The following is a 21,476-nucleotide window of genomic DNA, read 5'->3' on the forward strand; positions in this document are numbered from 1 at the left end:
TCATAACCTTACATCTACTATCTGCCTTTCAAGATCTTTCTTCACAACCTACCCCTCCAATATCATGCTACCACTCTATTCACTTGGCTTCAGTAATTACTTCAGTATATAGTTAAATGTAGAGATTCAGAGCTAAGGTTTACAATTAAGAGAAAGCATATAGCATTAGTCTTCCTAGGGCTGTATATTCTCATTCAAATATAATGTTTTCTAGTTCCATCTATTTATGTGCAAATTTTGTTTAATTTTTATTTGCAGGTGAATAAACTCTACTCTATACAGCTTCCACATGTTCATGATAGATTCATCATTTGAAACATTTTGTTTTTTTCTGTTTGCTAGGTGTAGTGAATTGAGTGTCATTGAACATGGCTGAACAAGTACATCTGTAACAAACTACGTAGCCTTTGGACAGATGCCAAGGAGTGCTGTAAGTAGATTGTATGGTAGATAATTATTTAGTTTTTTGAGAATTCTCCATACTGATTTCTGTAGTAGCTGTACTAGTTTGCACTCTCATTAACAGCAAAGGAAAACGCCCTTTCCACACATTCTTACCAGCATTTGTTCATAGTTATTTTCTTAATCTTAACCCTTTTGACTTGACTAGGATTAAATACCAAAGAGTTTAAACTTGGATTTCACTGACTGTTCAACATATCTTTGTCATATTTATTTCTTCTTCTGAGAAATTTCTGCCCAGATGTGTATACCAATTTTAATTGGGGCATTGTTATTTTTTTGACTCTTGGGATTCTTTTTTATAATCCTGACATTAATCCTTTCTCAGATGTATAGCTGGCCAAGACTCTATCTCATTCTGTGAACTTCCAATTCACAATATTGTTTGCTTTAATGTACAGAAGATTCATATTTCTGTGTGTATGTGTGTGTGTAACAATAAAGCATAGCAAATTAGTTAAATATTTGTCTATATATGTGAAACCATAATAATAACAGAATTAGAATTAGAATTAGAGCTGGAGTTGGAGAGTATTAAGAGTAATTTGAAGTGGGAGAGACAACAGCAGAGAATTTTCCCCTAAACTAAAAAAGGAAGCAAACAAATAACCTAGCCTATCAATGTAACAGCTTAAAATTATTAAAATTTAAAAAGGTTTTTGTATTTTTATATGACACAGACAAGAAAACTGTGCTAATAAATGTTTTCTAGTTAGCTAACAAGAATCTGTGTAAATATACCCAAAATAGTTTAAATTGTAGGTATAAAAAGCAAGTAAAGGTGAGAAATATAATATTAATTCATAAAGGAAAAGAAAGGATAAATATCATGCAGTAGAAAAACCTATCAGCAGCTCTTAGTTAAAGGAAAATGACTTCTGAGGCAGCTCTTGACCTAGCACAGGCTTATATCTGAATGTGTACCTGATGTTACATTTTCCATATCAGCACTCAGGGCAGTGGGGTCTTAATTAGACTTCATCGACACTGAGGAAGTTGTTAGGTGGCAGTAGAAAGATCAATACGAGCACATCAACCTGAGACACTGGGTTTTGTAAACAACCATTCTCAAGACATCTGGATCTTTAGTAGCTCTTAACTTTGATCAAAATGTAAATTTTACAATGAGAAAACTGTTTTCTGATGACATAGAGGAGCTTCTGAATGTCAGTTCTGGATAAGTGAATGATATTTACATATGTAATGGAGCAAGAAGAAATGTTGAACATATCCGAATTTAATCAATATAGTCAGAAGATGGAAGAAAAGACACCATCATATGCTGTGTTGAAATATTCTTACCTCATTATTATGCATAATAGGTAAAGAGTTCAGATGTGTCATCTTTCCTTACATAATTCCTATCAATCTATTTAAAAAACCTTACATCTCAAACTATTCACGCAAGGGTATTAAATTCATCATTGTGAGGATTACTTCAAAACTATTTCCTCATCCACTGAAACATATGAAAATCTGCACAAAGAGCATCTGAGATAATTTCTGACACTTATACTCATGTTACCAAAATAGAAAGGACAGGGCTATCTATCAATTATTAGTTTCTACTTATATATTTTGAATATAGTGTCAATCAGTGTAATTATGGTAATAAAAATACAGGAATGAAATGCGCATTACACCATAAAACTTTTTTATTTTAATTTTAAATAGCTTGTTTTACACGTCAATCCCAGTTCCCTCTCCTTCCCCTCCTCCCGCACCCCCCAACACCCCCCCAGCTTCCCACCCTATTGCCAATTCCTTCCACATAGGGGATATCTAGAGTCTGTCATTTCACTCAGGGTAGGGTCCAGGCACTCCTCTAAGAGTCCAGGCTGAGAGGGCATCCCTCTTTGTGCTATGGACACATGATGTCTGTTTGTATTCCAGGGATAAACACTGACCCACTGCTCAGGGCCCCATAGGTTGCCCAGGCCTCCTCACTGACACTCACATTCAGGGGGGTTCGGATCAGTCACATGCTGGCCTCCCCGCTGATAGTCTGGGGTCCAAGAGCTCTACCCTGTTCAGATCAGCTGTCTCTGCTGGTTTTGCCAGCCCATTCTTTGCCAATTTGCTCATTGCTCCTCTCTCTCTGTCACTGGGTTCCTTGGGTTCAGTTCAGTGTTTAACTGTGGGTGTTTGCCTCTGCTTCCATCAGTCACTGGATGAAGGCTCCCGGATACCATAAAACTTTAAAGAAAATTTCTAAAATTGCTTCAGTGACATTCTTTGAAAAGTACATTTACTTGCTTTGTAGGTATGCTGCCGAACTCACTGTTGTGTTTAAGAAATATTCAATAATGCAATGACGTGTAGAATCCTACATTTCTACAGCTGCAAGTAGACAAACTGTTTCAGATTTTAATTCAGGGTAGTCAGTCTTTAAGGAGTCATCTAAAATTGTATTGATATAATGAATGCTTGTGCAGCGATCAGTCATGACAGCAGTGAACTTCCACAATTTTCATCTGCACCTTCAGTAAATTGGGGCAATTGCTTTGCAATGCTCTTACACCTCCTTCTAAATAAAAAATATTCACAATTCTAAAACTTCACCCTGGCTGAACAGAAAACTGCTCAAACTAGAATTAAATTTAATGATAAAATATGTTCAGAAATATTTCTTCCATGGTCACTGGCAAGAGATTAAAATTAGAATAACATAATATAGACAGCAGCCCTCATGTACTTTAATAGTTTCTACAAATATTAAATACTTTTATTATAGATTTTAATGGATTTGGGACAGGCAAGAGAACAATCTGCAGTGTAACTTAATTGGCTCAAGTCTCCACAAAAACTTGAAATTAAGTTTAGAATCTGGATTTGGTGCTGAATATTTTCTTTCTCTGAATACTATACTCTTGTGTTTATTACTTTCAAATGTGCATCATCCAATATTAAAGATAAAGAGACCACGTATTGGGGTTACTTAGCTCAAGGATGGCTCAAATTAAGTTTACACTCCTCTTTCTGAGTTTTCCATCTGTCTTTAACAAACAGCTTTGTTCTACATTTGTCTTATGGTACAGAAATCATAGTATGGAAAAGGAATTAAGAATGTGTTTGTTTAGGAGGGCAGTGGAGGTGCAAGCCTTTAAGCCCAGCACTCGGGAAGGAGGCAGGCATTTCACTATGAGTTCAAGACCAGCCTTCTCTATGGAGTGAGTTCCAGGATAGCCAAGGTTACTCAGAAAAACCTGCCTCAAAAAAAGTCTTTGTTTAATTGACATTTTGCCAGAGTTTACAAGACACAAAGTTACTTTATTGACTCCTACTGCAGCAAAATTACACCTAGAACCACTAACAGAAGTAAACAATCTATACTGACAGGCTACTTCCAAAATTTGGATGAATGATATTGTAAGGTTTCTTTCAATTTTTTTTGTTTTCTTCTGCTTTCAGCAAATGATTGCCACAACACACGCACACACACACACACACACACACACACACACACACACACACACACACACACACAGTGTAACTTTGATCAGTGGCATGGAAGTATACATAATTTGAGATTGAAGATTGAAGCTATGCATTTCCCCCATGTTTAAGATATTTATGCTCTGTAAGGTCTGTTATCTTCTCAGAATGATCACATGGTAGTAAGCCAGGCTTAGTACCCAGTTTTAAATGGTCTAAGGTATATTAACTTGGTTGTGTGGTCTGGCAGTGGTTCAGTTTCTGAAATCAAGAGGTATTTAGGAAGAGAGGAAGAGAGTTGGTCATGGGGGATCAGGAAGTTGAGTGGGTGGGGGTAGAATGTAGGGGGAAGAGGGAATCATAGGATAGAAGACAGATCAGGCACCAGTGAGATCTCTAGTGATCTAAAGGGATAACACCAATTGGCAAACTAAGCAATAGTGGAGAGTCCACCTTGAATGCCCATTCCTGATAATGAACTTGATGTCTATACCCATCCGGGAGCCTTCATCCTGTGACTGATGGAAGCAAGGGCAAACACACAATTAATCACTGAACTGAACCCAAGGAACCCAGTGACAGAGAGAGATGAGTGATGAGCAAATTGGCAAAGAATGGGCTGGAAAAACCAGCAGAGACAGCTGATCTGAACAGGGGAGAGCTCTTGGACCCCAGAGCGACAGTGGGGAGGCCAGCATGGGACTGATCTGGACCCCCCAAATGTGAGTGTCAGCGTGAAGGCCTGGGAAACCTATGGGGCCCTGAGCAGTGGATCAGTGTCTATCCCTGGAATACAAACAGTCATCGTGTGCCTATAGCACAAAGAGGGATGCTCTCTCAGCCTGGACTCTTAGGGGAGTGCCTGAACCCTACCCAGAGTGAAGTGACAGACTCTAGATATCCCCTATGTGGAAGGATTTGGCAGTAGGGTGGGAGGGTGGGGGGGAAGGGGAGTGCGGGAGGAGGGGAGGGAGAGGGAACTGGGATTGACATGTAAAACAAGCTATTTAAAATTAAAATAAAAAATGATAATAAAAAATGTGAGAACAAAAAAAGAATTTATTCTCATACGAATAATTGAATAAAGTCCAGATTTATTAGCACAATATATGATCTTCAGGGTTATGTATGGAATTAGGTGTTTGTGATGTATAAGCTTGATTGTCACCTTGACTGGAAGAGGAATCAAAGGGTAAACTGAGCATACTTGTGAGACATTTTCTTGATCAGACTATTAAAGTGAAGATTACTCACAAATATGGATACCTGCTCCTGATGGCAACCCATCTAAAAGCCTGCAGAAGGAATCTTTCTTTTTTGTCTCCTTTTCTTCACTTTTTAAATTTTTTTATTGAAATTAGAAACTAGCTTGCTTTACATATCAATCCCAGCTGCCTCTCTCTCCCCTACTCCACTCTCCCCTCAGCCCCCCCAGCCCCCTACCCAATGCCCACTCTTTTACCCAGGGAGAATGAGGCCCTCCATGTGGGATCTCCAGAGTCTGTTATTTCATCAAGGTCAAGACCTAGGCCTTCCTCCAAGAGTCCAGGCTAAGAGAGCATCCCTCAATGTGGGATGGGCACCCAAAGTACATCTGTATCTAGGGATAAATACTGATCTACCACCCAAGGTCCTATAGATTGCCTAGGCCTCCTCACTGACATATTCATTTATCCTGTATTCCTTCCCATCAACTCAAATACACCCTGAAGACCAGCGGATCTCCTAGAATCCACTGGGCTTCTCACACCAGATTTGACCTTCTGAGACATTCATTATGGCAGATTGAGCACCTACTGTGTTCTATATCTCTTCTGTGAGAGATAGTCATTGCTGATTTACTCAAATTACATCATTTAAGCTATTCAAACAAGGACCCTTTTAAAATATATTCATAATATAGTTTGGTTTCTCTAGAGAACTTTTAGTAACACAATATGTAATCAAATATATTTAATTTAAGCTTAGCAAATTTTGTTGCTTTATATTTGTATTTATCACTGCATATTATATATAAACTCTGATAATAAAACTGTTTATATAATACAAATAATAAATAAAATTAATGATAATAATTCCCTATTATATTTAGATTGATTAAATTGTAATAAATTTTCTACTTTTACTTTAAATGTCAACCTTAAAATAATCGTATAAATTTCGTTTACAAATTACATCTCAGTGACAGATAGATTTTAATATGAAAAATACACTTGGTTCTATTCTCAATACTTTCAGAAAATAATGCTGGTAGTGATTTTGTTAAAAATTAAGTTATATTTTTGTTATATGGACATGATAGGTATTATTTAAATGTGTGGGTACACACACAAGCACACATTTGCTATTTATTATATTCCAGTAAAAAGCCAGTAAATTAATATTCTATTTTATATTCTATATTGTATCTATAAAAATGAATTTCTTGGGAAATCTTTATTCTCCTACTATATCTGAAATATTTTATGCAAAATGACCATGTTTGGGTAATATTATATATTTCCCAAGAAATTCGTTTTTATAGATACATTATAGAATATTATTTTACCGGCTTTTTACTGGAATATAATAAATAGCAAGTGTGTGTTTGTGTGATTACTCACACATGATTAATTAATAAATTTCAAATTTGAGTAATTCTGCTAAAAAGGTCCATAATTAAAATTCTAATAACCCATGATTAAAGACTAGTTGGCATTTCATATATGAATATATACATATATACACATATATCAAGAGTGAAAGAGAGATAGAGAGACAGTAGAATTTTGAATTATATGAAAATATTTTAAGTTAATATATGCCAGTATAAATAGAGGAAATGTTTAAATGTGCATATGTAATATGGAACAGAACACCCCAGGGCTAATGAATTATTACTAAACTGATATACTAATGGATAGTGGTGTATACATGGAAGGAAGGAACAAATGCATGAAGCAAAGAAAGAAACATGGGAGGGAAGAAAAAGGTGGGTCAGGAGATGGATTGAGGAATGGCTTTCTGAATACTGAAGCTTACCCTGAAGTAGAAATTGACAATACTTGTATTAATATATCTCATCTTTTTATCAAAACATTCTGTATTTGACTTCAGTTCTTCATGCATTAATGACTTTTCAGACATTCACATTTCTGTTGATAGCTGATGCAAACCTTTATTCACTTCACCTCTTCAGGATTATTGGAACACATTTTAATTCCTCCATACCCTTGTGTGAGTGCCGATATTTTTCCCTTCTTATGACTAGCTGGCCTTGCCTGCTCCTGCTGTGTAGGTCCTCTCTTTATTGATTCCCCCTCGCACTCTCCCTGCTGTTTGTACATCTGCAGACATTGCTGTGAACTGCCGCATTGCTCAGAGTCTTGGCTTCTCTTCCCTGCCATTGCTACCCCCTTTTCTTTCCCACAGCTGCAGACCTTTCTAATAAAGCTAGTTCTTTCCCACTGTCTCTGCTCTCATTCTTCTTGGCTGCAGATCTGGGCACAGTTTACACAGCCAAATTCAACCAACCCTGTGACTCCAACGGAAGACAGGGATTTTCAGAAAAGATACCTTCTCACGACAGTAGTAGAGCACTTTCCCCCCCCCCTCAGCTCGTTGTCTTTAACAGGCTCATTAGAGCAAACTTCTGCCATCCCAGCTGTTTCACACCTGCAGTAGTGTGCCACTGGAAGAGATTTTGGATTCACATGTGAACTTTAATAAACGGTTTCCACCAGGTACTAGATCTGATGTGTCTCTGAGTCATAGCATTACTAGTACTCAGCATAATTTTTGTATTCAATTCATTTATTCAAGAAAATGCAGTGGAGTTGGGTGGACGGCAAATTAGGGAGTATCTGGAAAGACCTAGGAGAGGGGAACGGCATAATCAAATATATTCTGTGATTTTTTTCAATAAAATATGAAAGAAAATTAAGTGAAAATATGCAAGAGACTCAAATATGTTGTTGGTGATAGGTATTTTATGTGTGTTTCTCACACAAAATATAGGCCTTTCTTTCATTATAGACTTTTAATTCAGAGTGGCAATGCAAGTTACTTGCAAAGCACCTGTCTAACACATACAGGTTGAAGGAAACACCACCAAAACCACAAATTACTCTATGAAATAAAACTCCAACCAGTGTGTGTTTCCAGTATTAATAAATGAATGTTAATTTTTGAACCAGTAAAGGTGTATATGTTTACCTCTTATCATTATTGATCATTTCAAAACTTATGTGATTATCATTGTCATAATAAATTGAAAAACATGATGCCTTTTATTCTCTGTAACAGTCATGTGACATTGAGACTCATCTCTGTCCTCATTACACACCTTAAGATAAGTCTGCCTTACAGCAAACATTTGCCCAGCTTTACATACTATTAATAATAAAATCCAACTCCACACCTTAGAATTTTTTCTTTGAAAATAGTTTATTCTCTCATATATCACCACTACTTCTCTCATAGAATACATAACCACCACAGTTTCCCTTGAACTTCCCTCTTGCCAGTTCCCCCTCACTGCTGGTTTCCCCATATCCACTCCTCCATTTCCTTTCACAAAAAAAGCTGGCCTCCAAGGAAAAAACAAATAAACAAACAAGCATGTCAAAGCAAGATGCAGTAAGACAAGGCAAAAACCCTCATATTGAGGCCGGAGGGGGCAACCCAATAGGAGAAAAAGTGTACCATAGCAGGCAAAAGAGTCAAAGACACATCCGCTCCCTAAATATTCACAAAACATCAAACTAACAACTATACCATATATGCAAAGGACATGGTACAGACACTTGGAGGCCCTAGGCTTGCGTTTCACACGCTATGAGCCCATGTGAGCTCTGCTTAGTTGGTTTATTGAGGTTCATGTTCTAGTGTCCTCTGTCCACTCGGACTCCTAGAGTCTTTCTTCCCCTTCTTCCAGGGGTTCCCCTGAGCTCCAAGAAGAGGGACCTAATGGAGGCCTCAAAGTTAGCCTCCTTCCAAATAAAGCTGGCTTGAGTCTCCGCACCTGCTCCTTTCTGTTGCCAGCCGAAGCCTCCCTGATGACGAGTGGACAAATCACTGATCTGTGAGTATATCAGAGTATCATTAGGAGTCATTCCACTGATTTTTTTTTCATACTGCTTTAGGCCTCTGGGCTATCAAGGCAGTGTCTGGCATAGGTTCCCACTCATTGCTTCGAGTTAAACAAAACATTGGTTGGTCATTCCCACAAGATGTTTGCTATCATTGCCCCAACACATCTTTCAGGCAGGACAGAATGTGGGTTGAGCATATTGACGCTTGGTTGGTGTCCAGGTTTCTTTTTCCACTGTCTGCAGAGTAACACCCTTCACCAAAGAGATGAGAACCTAGGGGTGAAGGTTCCATGCAGGCAGCAGCTCGATCTCTCTATGTTAAATGAACTGTATGGATATTGTCCTTTGATATGGGGCCCCAATTGTCAGCTTCCAGATAGTGATCCTCTGGGCTAGCATCAGCCAGGTTTATTTAGGGAACTCCACAGGATCCCTTTGGGAAACAAGTCAGTCCCAGCACTGGAGGCCATGCCTGGCCACACAAGCCAGCCAGTACATACATACTATGAATTCTCCATTACCAGAAGTCCTCAATAGTGTCATTCTCATGCATTACAGATAATTTCCACTGAGCTAGGTTTTCACATTGTCCACCAACTCCCCTCCTCCATCTCCAGCTGTCTCTCCCCAAACTATATTCACAAGATCTATTCTACTCCTCTTTCCAGGAAGATCCAGCCCTGTTCCCCAGAGCACGACTCTCTTCCTAACCTATCTTGGTCTGTGGATTATAGTTTGATTACCATTTACATAACAACAAATATCCAGCTATAGGTGAATAAATACCATAATTATCTTTCTGGGTCTTTTTTTAAATCATTTTTTATTTTAATTTTTTCTCAATTTTTTAAATTTTAAATAGCTTGTTTTACATGTCAATCCCAGTTCCCTCTCCCTCCCCTCTTCCCGCACTCCCCTTCCCCCCCACCCTCCCACCCTATTGTCACTTCACTCTGGGTAGGGTCCAGGCACTCCCCTAAGAGTCCAGGCTGAGAGAGCATCCCTCTTTGTGCTATAGGCACACGATGACTGTTTGTATTCCAGGGATAGACACTGATCCACTGCTCAGGGTCCCATAGGTTGCCCAGGCCTTCACGCTGACACACACATTTGGGGGGTCCAGATCAGTCCCATGCTGGCCTCCCCACTGTCGCTCTGGGGTCCAAGAGCTCTCCCCTGTTCAGATCAGCTGTCTCTGCTGGTTTTTCCAGCCCATTCTTTGCCAATTTGCTCATCACTCATCTCTCTCTGTCACTGGGTTTCTTGGGTTCAGTTCAGTGATTAATTGTGTGTTTGCCTCTGCTTCCATCAGTCACAGGATGAAGGCTCCCAGATGGTTATAGATGTTAAAGAGAAGCTTTTTCCTTGAGAGAAGCCTTTCCGCCAGCCTGGTTCTAGATCCGCATCAGTCCCAAATAAACACACAGGAGGCTATATTAATTATGAAGCTGTTGGCTTTGCTTGTTTCTTACTAGCTAGCTCTGACTTAAGTAATTACCCCATAATTGTTAATCTAAGTATGTTTCTTACCGGAGAATAGTTCCAGGCTTCCTACCCCCATGGCGTTACATGTTGACTCTCTGTGTTTCTCCTTCCCAGAGTCCTCCTGGACTCCTAGTCCCTCCTATCTAGGTTTCCTATTGGCTCAACAGTACTTTATTGACAAATGCACAGGACTTCCCCCAACATCTCCTCTTTTCTGTTTAAACAAAAAGAAAAGTCTTAACTTTAACACAGTCAAATTGTGTATAACAGAACAGTTATCAAATAAGAACATAGTTACAATATTTTAGCAAGATTTAAAGAAAATATCATCCATCCCATTCCTGTGAGTCCAAAGTTCTATATGTAGCTTATCTTTTATCATCACTAAGGAAAACTATAACTATAACTATCTGGCTTCAACTCCATCAAAGACCACAGAAGGATAATATATAAACACTAGGATTGACAGAGATATCTTACTGCCTGGACAGTCACCCGAAGTTCCTCTGTAACGTTGGGGCATCCATCTTCAGCCCATAGGCCACAATGTGTTTGGAACGCTTCTCAGCAAAGCAGGAAATTTCAAACTGTCCATCTGCATTGGCAGTCTGTCAGTCATTTCTCTGTGTCCTGCAGATAGTCTGGTAGACTCTTCCATGAATCAGGAACCCTGTAAGACTGAGTTCAGCAGTCACTTTCCCATGGGTCCTCCATGTCCAGTTTATACAGCAACAGTCAAACAGTACAGGTAAGAGCAGTTTCTTGCCCAAATGGCTAATCTTGCCATGTTGAAAGCAAACTCCATAACAAGTTTCTTCAATGGACATCTTCCTCTCAGATGTAATTGGTAATGCCAGGAGTAGACATTTCTCATTGTCAAGAAAAACCCTAAACCATTTTAAATGCCATTTTCTGAAGGCCTTTGAGAGGTTTGGAGACTGTTTATCTATCTCAAATATATTTCTGTATATCTAGAAAACCTAACTTGCCTAACTATAAGTTCTGACTATTATAAGTAACTATCTATAGTCTGTATTTAATTATGCATTACATTTTAAAAGATCAGTATAAGCACAATACTTAATCAAGAGGAGAAATATACATATCACAAAATTGACCTTGAATTTGTATCAATAAATGAAAAACAATACCCATAATGTAATTCCCCTTTTTACCATTAACAAGAGATCGGCTGTGATCATTAGCCAATTATAAACAATCCCATTGAAATGAAAACAAAGATTTATAAACAAGATGGGAATTGGGACGTCGCTCATTCCAAACTGCTTCTTGCTGGAAGGGGGCGCCGTTCATACCATGGGGATCATGACAAAACTCAGAAACCTGTATAAGTCCGTATTTTCGGGGTCTGTAAAACTGCATCATCTTAGCTGTTTCAATAGTTGGAACACCTGGTCCACTGCTTCCGGGGGTCTTGGTTCGTCAAACCACAGAAGCATGGAAGGAATCCTCAGCTTTTCATTTTCTGTAGAAACATAAGCAAAAACTCCTTTTCCAAGTAACATATCCTTATACTTAAATTTTGAAGTCAAGGCATTTTCAAAAGATAGAAGTTGAATTAATTCAGCAGCATTTATAATCAAGTGTACTTCAGTAGCTGTTCCTTCCTTAGCAATGAAAAAACTGAAAAACATAATAGTGTACAGTATCCAGACTCTCTGTGTATTTTCCATCTTTATGTGGCTTAATTATTTATCTATTACTACTTTATTCCTTTTATTTTTATTTATTTTTCTCTGAGACAGGTTTTCTCTTTGGAAATCTGCCTGCCTGTGCCTCTGGAGCAATTCCTACTGTTGTGCGCCACCATAGCCTGCTTTTGTATTTACATACCACTTTGCCGTTTCATTTTCTCTCTCAATCTCACATATATTTTTAAACACACTGTAAACCTTTAGAGGTTTTGTTCATCCAAGTCTGACTTTACTGTAAATCTTTACGTTTTTCTGGCCACGTGTCTTATCTGTAAAACCGCGGCTGTTTTAAACTGCCGTTTCAAGATGGCGGGCGTAAGCGTGATTCCAGCTTACCGCCTCAGTCCATGCTGACATCCAGCAAAAGCTGCCACTTCCAGCTGTACGCACACCCTTTTTAATCGTTAGCAGAGTCTCTTAAAACAACCTTTCTGGCTGTTTTTTTTTTTCTTTTTATGCCGAGTCAGGAAGACTCCCGTAAGCGAGCCGCGTGGATCTCGGCTAGTGGCTAGCAAAACAGAGCACACCTGAGAAAAATGTTGCTACCAAAATCTGTGCTTCTCTCTGTTCTTCTGTTTCTAAAATTCCTTTAAAGCTTTTGTTATTTTGCATGGAAATTCATAATCCCACTCCTGATCACCATTTTGTTAAGAGAAGCATTTTCTTTGCAAGCTGCTTTGGTTTATCCCCCCTGTCAGCCGCCTGGGCTCTGCTGCATTGTAGTCCCCAAATAAAGACACAAGACGCTGTATTAATTATGAAGCTGTTGGCTTTGCTTGTTTCTTACTACCTAGCTCTGACTTAAGTAATTACCCCATAATGGTTAATCTAAGTATGTTTCTTACCGGAGAATAGTTCCAGGCTTCCTACCCCCATGGCGTTACATGTTGACTCTCTGTGTTTCTCCTTCCCAGAGTCCTCCTGGACTCCTAGTCCCTCATATCTAAGTTTCCTATTGGCTCAACAGTACTTTATTGACAAATGCACAGGACTTCCCCCAACATATAGACATCAAGTTCATTATCAGGAATGGACATTCGAGGTGGTCTCTCCACTATTGCTTAGCCTGCCAATTGGTGTTATTCCTTTAGATCACTCGAGGTCACTCTGGTGACTGATCTGTCTTCTATCCTATGATTCCGTCTTCCCCATATTCTAACCCACCCACTCAACTTCCTGTTCCCCCATGACCAACTCTCTTCCTCTTCACCCACTCTCTTCTTCCCAGCTCCCACTCTCCCCACCCCTCTCCGTGTTCCGCATCCATTCAGAGGATCTTGTCTCAATCCTCTTTTCTTGGGTACTATGCTTATATGCATATCTTTTAGGTTCTTTCCTGTTTCCCAGACTCTCTATCAGTGGAAGTGCAGACTAGCACTATCCTGATCCATGTCTAACATCCATATATGAGTGAGTATATACCATTTTTGTCTTTTTGCGACTGGGTTACCTCACTCAGGATGGTTTCTTCCAGTGCTATCCATTTACCTGCGAATTTCAAGATTCCATTCTTTTTTTCTGCTGAGTAATACTCCATTGTGTAAATGTACCACATTTTCTCTATCCACTCTTCAGTGGAGGGGCATCTAGATTGCTTCCAGTTTCTGGCTATTACAAATAATGCTGCTATGAACATAGTGGAGCAGATGCCCTTGTTGTATGAATTTGCCTCATTTGGATATATGCCTAAGAGTGGAATTGCTGGGTCTAGTGGTAGATTAATTCCCATTTTCCTGAGGAATCTCCATGCTGATTTCCAAAGAGGCTGTATGACTCGGCACTCCCACCAGCAGTGAAGGAGTGTTCCCCTCTCTCCACATCCTCTCCAGCATAAATTGTCTTCGGTGTTTTTGATTTTAGCCATTCTGACAGGAGTAAGATGGTATCTCAGAGTTGTTTCGATTTGCATTTCCCTGATGGCTAAGGATGTTGAGCACTTTCTTAAGTGTCTCTTGGCCATTTTAGCCTCCTCTATTGAGAATTCTCTATTTAGCTCTGTACCCCACCTTTTAAGTGGATCCTTTGGTGTTTTGGAGATTTGTTTCTTGAGTACTTTGTAAATATTGGAGATTAGCTCTCTGTCAGATGTGGGGGTAGTGAATATCTTTTCCCATTCTGTGGCCTGCCTTTTTGTCTTTTTGACTGTGTCCTTTGCCTTACCAAAGCTTTTTAGTTTCAGAAGGTCCCATTTGTTAATTGTCGATCTTAATGCCTGTGCCACTGGTGTTATGATTAGGAAGTGGTCTCCTGTACCAACTCGTTGAAGAGTATCTCCCACTTTCTCTTCTAAAATTTTCAGTGTGGCTGGATTTATGTTGAGATCTTTGATCCATTTGGACTTAAGTTTTGTACAAGGCGATAAACATGGATCTATCTGCAGTCTTCTGCAGACCAGTACCCAGTTATGCCAGCACCATTTGTTGAAGATGCTTTCTTTTTTCCATTGTACAGTTTTAGCTTCTTTGTCAAAAATCAAGTGTTCATAGGTGTGTGGGTTAAAATTAGGGATTTCGATTCGGTTCCATTGGTCTACCTGCCAATTTTTGTGCCAATACCAAGCTGTTTTCAGGACTATAGCTCTATAATAGAGCTTGAAGTCAGGTATGGTGATGCCTCTTGAAGTTCCTTTATTGTATAGGGTTGTTTTGGCTATCCTGGGCCTTTTGTTTTTCCATATAAAGTTGATTAATGTTCTTTCCAGGTCCTTGAAGAATTGTGATGGAATTTTGATAGGGATTGCATTGAATCTGTAGACTGCTTTAGGCAAGATTGCCATTTTTATTATGTTGATCCTACCAATCCAAGATCATGGGAGATCTTTCCATTTACTGGTATCTTCTTTGATTTCTTTCTTTAAAGACACAAAGTTCTTGATATACAGGTCTTTCACTTCCTTGGTTAACATTATCCCCAGATATTTGATGCTGTTTTTGGCTATTGTAAAGGGTGATGTATCTCTGATTTCTTTCTATGTCACTTCATCATCTGTATATAATAGGGCCACTGATTTTTTTGAGTTTACCTTGTATACTGCCACATTTCTGAAGGTGTTTATCAGCTCTAGGAGTAATCTTGCGGAGTTTTTTGGGTCACTTATGTAAACTATCATATCATCTGCAAATAATGAAAGTTTGACTTCTTCTTTTCCTATTTGTATCCCCTTTATCTCCTTTTGTTGTCTTATTGCTGTAGCTAGAACTTCAAGTACAATATTGAAGAGATATGGAGAGAGTGGACAGCCTTGTCTTGTTCCTGATTTTAGAGGAATTGCTTTGAGTTTCTCTCCATTTAGTTTGATGTTAGCTGTTGGTTTACTGTATATTGCTTTTATTATATTCAGGTGCATTCCTGTTATCCCTGATCTCTCTAGGAACTTTATCATGAAGGGTTGCTGGATTTTGTCAAAGGGTTTTTCAGCATCTAGTGAGATGATCATGTGGTTTTTCTTTCGCAGTTTGTTAATATGGTGCATTACATTGATAGATTTTCTAATGTTGAACCATCCCTGCATTCCTGGGATGAAGCCTACTTGATCATGGTGGATGATTTTTCTTATGTGTTCTTGAATCCGGTTTGCAAGTATTTTATTGAGTATTTTTGCATCGGTGTTCATGAGGGAAATTGATCTATAGTTCTCTTTCTTAGTTGTGTCTTTGTGTGGCTTGGGTATCAAGGTAATTGTAGCCTCGTAAAAAGAGTTTGGCAGTGAGCCTCCTGCTTCTATTGCATGGAATATTTTGAGGAGTATTGGAATTAGTGCTTCTTTGAATTTCTGGTAGAATTCAGCACTGTAGCTATCTGGGCCTGGACTTTTTTTGTTTGGGAGACTTTTGATGACTGCTTCTATTTCATTAGGGGTTATAGGTGTGTTTAGATTGTTTATCTGTTCTGGATTTAGTTTTGGTAACTGATATCTATCCATGAAATTGTCCATTTCCTTTAAATTTTCAAATTTTGTGGAGTACAGATTTTCAAAGTATGCCCTGATGATTCTCTGGATTTCCTCAGAGTCTGTTGTTATGTCCCCTTTTTCATCCCTGATTTTGTTAATTAGCATGCTCTCTCTCTGTCTTTTGGTTAGTTTGAACAGAGGTTTGTCTATTTTGTTGATTTTCTCAAAGAACCAACTCTTTGATTCATTGATTCTTCTCAGTGTTTTCCTGGTTTCTACTTGATTGATTTCAGCTCTCAATTTGATTATTTCCTGGCGTTTGCTCCTCCTGGGGGAGTTTGCTTCTTTTTGTTCTAGAACATTCAGCTGTGCTATTAATTCTCTAGTATGACTGTTCTCCAGTTTTTTCATGTGGGCACTTAGTGCTATAAACTTTCCTCTCAGCACTGCTTTCAAAGTGTCCCATAAGTTTGTGTATGTTGTGTCTTCATTCTCATTGAAATCAAGGAAGTCTTTAATTTCTTTTTTATTTGTTCCTTTACCCAGGGATGGTGCAATTGTGCATTTTCCAATCTCCATGAGTTTGTAGGGTTTTTGCGATTTGTGTTGTTGTTGAATTCTAATGTTAATGCATGGTGGACTGATAAGATGCAGGGGATTATTCCAATTTTTTTTGTATTTGTGGAGATTTGCTATGTTTCCTATTATGTGGTCAATTTTAGATAAGGTTCCATGTGGTGCCGAGAAGAAGGTATATCCCTTTGTATTTGGGTGGAATGTTCTATAGATGTCTGTTAAACCCAGTTGGGTCACAACTTCTATTAGTTCTTTGGTTTCTTTGTTAAGTTTCTGTCTGGAGGTCCTGTCTAGCGGGGAGAGTGGAGTGTTGAAGTCTCCTACTATTAGTGTGTGAGATTTTATGTGCATTTTGAGCTTTAGTAATGTTTCTTTCACGAATGTAGGTACCTTTGTATTTGGGGCGTAGATGTTTAAAATTGAGACTTTGTCTTGATGTACTTTTCCTTTGATGAATATGAAGTGTCCTTCTTCATCTCTTTTGATTGATTTTAATTTGAAGTCTAATTTGTTAGATATTAGGATTGCTACACCAGCTTGTTTCTTGGGACCGTTTGATTGGAAGAACTTTTCCCAACCCTTTACTCTGAGATAACGTCTGTCTTTGATGTTGAGATGTGTTTCTTGTATGCAGCAGAAGGAAGGGTTCTGTCTTCGTATCCATTCTGCTAGTCTGTGTCTTTTTATAGGCAAGTTGAGGCCGTTGACATTGAGGGATATAAATGACCATTGATTGATGATCCTTGTTTGTGCTTGATTTATTGTTAGTGAAGTTATTTTGTGTACTTTCCCCTCCCTTTTGGTGTTTTGTAAAGTGGGATTATATATTGCCTGTGTCTTTGTGAATGTAGTTATCTTCCTTGGCTCTAGGTTTTCCTTCTAGCATTTTCTGTAGAGCTGGATTCATGGATACGTATTGTTTAAATCTGGCTTTGTCATGGAATATTTTGTTTTCTCCATCTATGGTAATTGAAAGCTTTGCTGGATATAGTAGTCTGGGCTGGCATCCTTGTTACCTTAGCGTTTGTAGGACATCTGTCCAGGATCTTCTGGCTTTCATCGTTTCCATTGAGAAGTCAGGTGTAATTCGGATAGGTCTGCGTTTGTATGTTACTTGGCCTTTTTCTTTAGCTGCTCTTAATATTTTCTCTTTACTCTGTAGGTTTGATGTTTTGAATATTATATGGCGAGGTGACTTCTTTTTCTGGTCCAGCCTATTTGTTGTTCTGTAAGATTCTTGTATTTTCATAGGCGTATCTTTCTTTAGGTTAGGGAAGTTTTCTTCTATGATTTTGTTGAATATGTTTTCTGTACCTTTGAGTTGTATTTCTTCGCCTTCTTCTATACCTATTATTCTCAGGTTTGGCTTCTTCACGGTGTCCCATATTTCCTGAATATTTTGTGTTAAGGATTTGTTGGTTTTGAGATTTTCTTTGCTTGACGACTCTATATCCTCTAATGAGTCTTCAACGCCTGAGATTCTCTCTTCTATCTCTTGTATTCTATTGGTGATACTTGCATCTGTAGTTCCTGATCGTTTACCCAGCTTTTCTATTTCCAGCATCCCTTCATTCTGTGTTTTCTTTATCGTTTCTATTTCAGCTTTCAATCCTTCAACTGTTTGAGTTGTTTCCTTAATTTTTTTGGTTGCTTTTACTTGGTGCTCTTTAGATTCTTTGAGAGATTTGTTTATTTCTTGAATTTTTCCCCCATTTCATGGATTTTTTGGTTGTTTTTTCTTCTATTTCTTTAAAGGATTTCCTCATTTCTTCTTTGAGGGTCTTCATCATCTTCATGAAATAATTTTTAAGGTCTGTCTCCTCTTCTTTGTCTATGTAGTGCTTTTCGGGTCTTGCAGGTGTTGGATCCCTAGATTCTGGTGGGGTCATGTTGGTGTTTCTATTGCTGAGTGAGCTCTTATCCTGTCTTCTTCCCATCTCTTCTTCCAGTGGGTGCTGGTGGGGTCTTTCTGTCTTCACTGGTCTCCTTCCTTCCTGAAGCTGAAGCGGGGGATGCTGACACGGAGTTTGGGTCCTGGAAGGGCTGATGTCTTTCCTGAAGCTGGACTCGCTGGGGTTGGGGTCTTGGAATGGCTGACGTCTTTGCTGTGTGGGCCTCTTTCTGGGTCTTGGTGACCATATTCAGGATAATTTTTTTTCTAATTACATTTGAGTGCCTGCAAATTTCATGATGTAATTTTTTTTAACAACTAAGTAATATTGCGTTGTGTAAATGTACCACAACTTTTTTTTTATCCATTTCTCTATACAAAGCTCCAATGAAAACAGTTGAGTAATGTATTTGTGGTAGGTTAGAAAATCTTAAGTATGTGACCAAGAGTGATATAATATACATTTGGGTCTTGAGTTAGATGGAGTCCCAATTTTCTGAGGCACCACCATATTGATTTTCAATGAACCTGAACAAGTTTGCATTCTCACTAGCAGTAGAAGACTGTTTTCCTTGTTCCATATCCTCTCTAGAATGAGCTGTCGTTTGTGTTTTTGATATTAGCCATTCTGACAGATGTAAGATGGAATCTCAGAGTCTTTTTGATTTGCATTTCCTTTATGGCTAAGTATAATAAACATTTATTTAAGTGCTTCTTGGCCATTTGAGTTTCCTCTGTTGAGAATTCTGTTTAGATATGAACCCAATTTTTAAATGGAGTATTTGAACTATGTTCTAGTACTGTTTTTGTTCGCTTCAGAGAAATACCTCCTGTGCCAATGCATTCATGGTTATTCATCAATTTTTCTTCTAGTAGTTTAAGTGTATCTGCTTTTAGGTTGAAGTATTGATCTATTTACAATATGGACCTATTTAATTATTCTATGTGCTGACATCCTGTCATACTAGCACCTTGTATTGAGGATACTTTCTTTTTTCCTTTGTATAATTTTGACTTTGTTGAAAATAAGATGTCCCTGGGGATTTGTGGGGGCATAGGATGATGGGAGGGAGAGGTAACTGGGATTTATATGTAAAATAAGATTGCTTCTAATTTAAATTAAAAAATCTAGAGAAAAAAGGAGTGTGAAGGACTATGTCTGTATCAACAAATTTCCATATATTCTTCAATTATGTAAATATAGTAAAATGTTAAAATTAAAAAAAAGAATAAAAGACATCCCTAAGTATGTGATTTGACTTCTGAGTCTTCTATTAGATTCCACTGAACAATCTGTAAGATTTTATGCCAAACGATGTGGTTTTGTTGCTATAGTTCTAGATCATGACTTGAAATCAGGAATGGTGTTACCCCAGCAATTACTTTATTGCTCAAGATTGTGTTAATTATCATGATCTGTTTTTTGTTTGTTTTTTTCATATGCAGATGAGAATTGTCCTTTCAAGATCTGCAAAGACTTGCCTTGAATTTGATGAGAATTGTTTTGAATCTGTAGACTGATTTTGGTAGGATGACCATTTTATCTATGCTAATCATACTGAATCATGATCATGGAAGATGTTTCCATCTTCTGGTGTCTTCTTTAATTTATTTCCTCAAGGATTTGAAGGTTTTATTTTTGAAGCCTTCTACTTTCTTGTTTAGAGTTACCCCGATATATTTTATATTATTTAAGGCATATCTCAGTCTTAAGAAAGTATAAAATGAAAGTTCATTTGTATAGTGAATTAAAAAACATGAAATATTTTGTTGGCCTAATGATCTCTCATGGGATTTCATGGAGTAAAAAAGGAAGTCTGGAAATGGTTTAGGGTTCATTCCTTTGCTAAGTAATAATTGTTGAGGTAATACCCCACAACTTAGCTTGAACTTCATTGATTGATAATCTTGTTGATAATTAATAAGCTTGTAAGTCAGCAGCACATGGTAAATAATATATTTTATAAAACTCATTGAAGTGGATTGTCAACTTGCCAGAACTACAGAGTACTTTTTAATGACAGTACTAAAACTGAGGAGAATATATAAATTATTTAGAGTAGGAAAAATGTTGACTTTTCTACAGTGATAATGAGATTATTCACAGAACAGAAATCATGATAATTTATTTAAGATGATTCATTTAGTTTACTTTCCATGGAAGGATAAAACATAGGCATTAAAATAAAAGTGGCAATCAATTTTGCTTTATTTCTTAAAGTGAGATTGTCTTCAAAGTAACATTAGTGATGTATGCTACTATGATTAATTTCTTAATTAAAATAGTATTTTAGAATTTATTAATATCTAGAAGTATCTCATTTTAATGAGTAAACTGGTACAGAGATTTGTTGTGCAGACATATTTTTTTGATGTTTTCACTTGTATTCTTAAATATGTAATTCTGTCCTTGTAATGAACCTTCACTGAACCATTCAATAGGAGTAATTTGAATGCCTACTATGTGGCATGAACTGCTATATCCACTGGGAAGTATAACAAAAGAAATATTCCTGAATTTAAATCTCCTTATGGAATGTTAGTCTCATATATGAACCTCTATTTGTTAATTTCTTTATAAATCATAAGTGATTGTTCAAGCTTATTTCTGATATTTGTGCATGATAGCTATTTCAAGCTCTATTATAGAACTATAGTTCTGAACACAGCTTGCCACTGGCACAAAATAGAGAGGTAGACAATGGAATCGAATTGAATATCCTGGTATTAACCCACATACATAAGAACGCTTGATTTTTGACAAAGAAGCTAAAATTATACAATGGAAAAAAGAAAACATCTTCAACAAATGGTGCTGGCATAACTGGATACTGGCATGTAGAAGACTGCAGATAGATCCATATTTATTGCCATACACGAAACTTATGTCCAAATGAATCAAAGACCTCAATATAAATCCAGCCACACTGATCTTCTTAGAAGAGAAG

At 37.8% G+C, this 21,476-nt stretch overlaps 1 long non-coding RNA gene across 1 annotated transcript in view; it reads left to right on the forward strand.

The window, feature by feature from the left end:
* The first annotated feature begins 340 nt into the window (after positions 1-340).
* LOC121144250 overlaps positions 341-21,476 on the forward strand; it is a 52,960-nt gene continuing 31,824 nt past the window's right edge. The window contains exon 1 of the long non-coding RNA XR_005881566.1: positions 341-430. This is a non-coding gene — a long non-coding RNA (uncharacterized LOC121144250). The remainder of the gene's footprint in view (positions 431-21,476) is intronic.

This window comes from Mesocricetus auratus, unplaced genomic scaffold (genome assembly GCF_017639785.1).
Source record: "Mesocricetus auratus isolate SY011 unplaced genomic scaffold, BCM_Maur_2.0 Super-Scaffold_100015, whole genome shotgun sequence".
Lineage (NCBI taxonomy): Eukaryota > Metazoa > Chordata > Mammalia > Rodentia > Cricetidae > Mesocricetus > Mesocricetus auratus.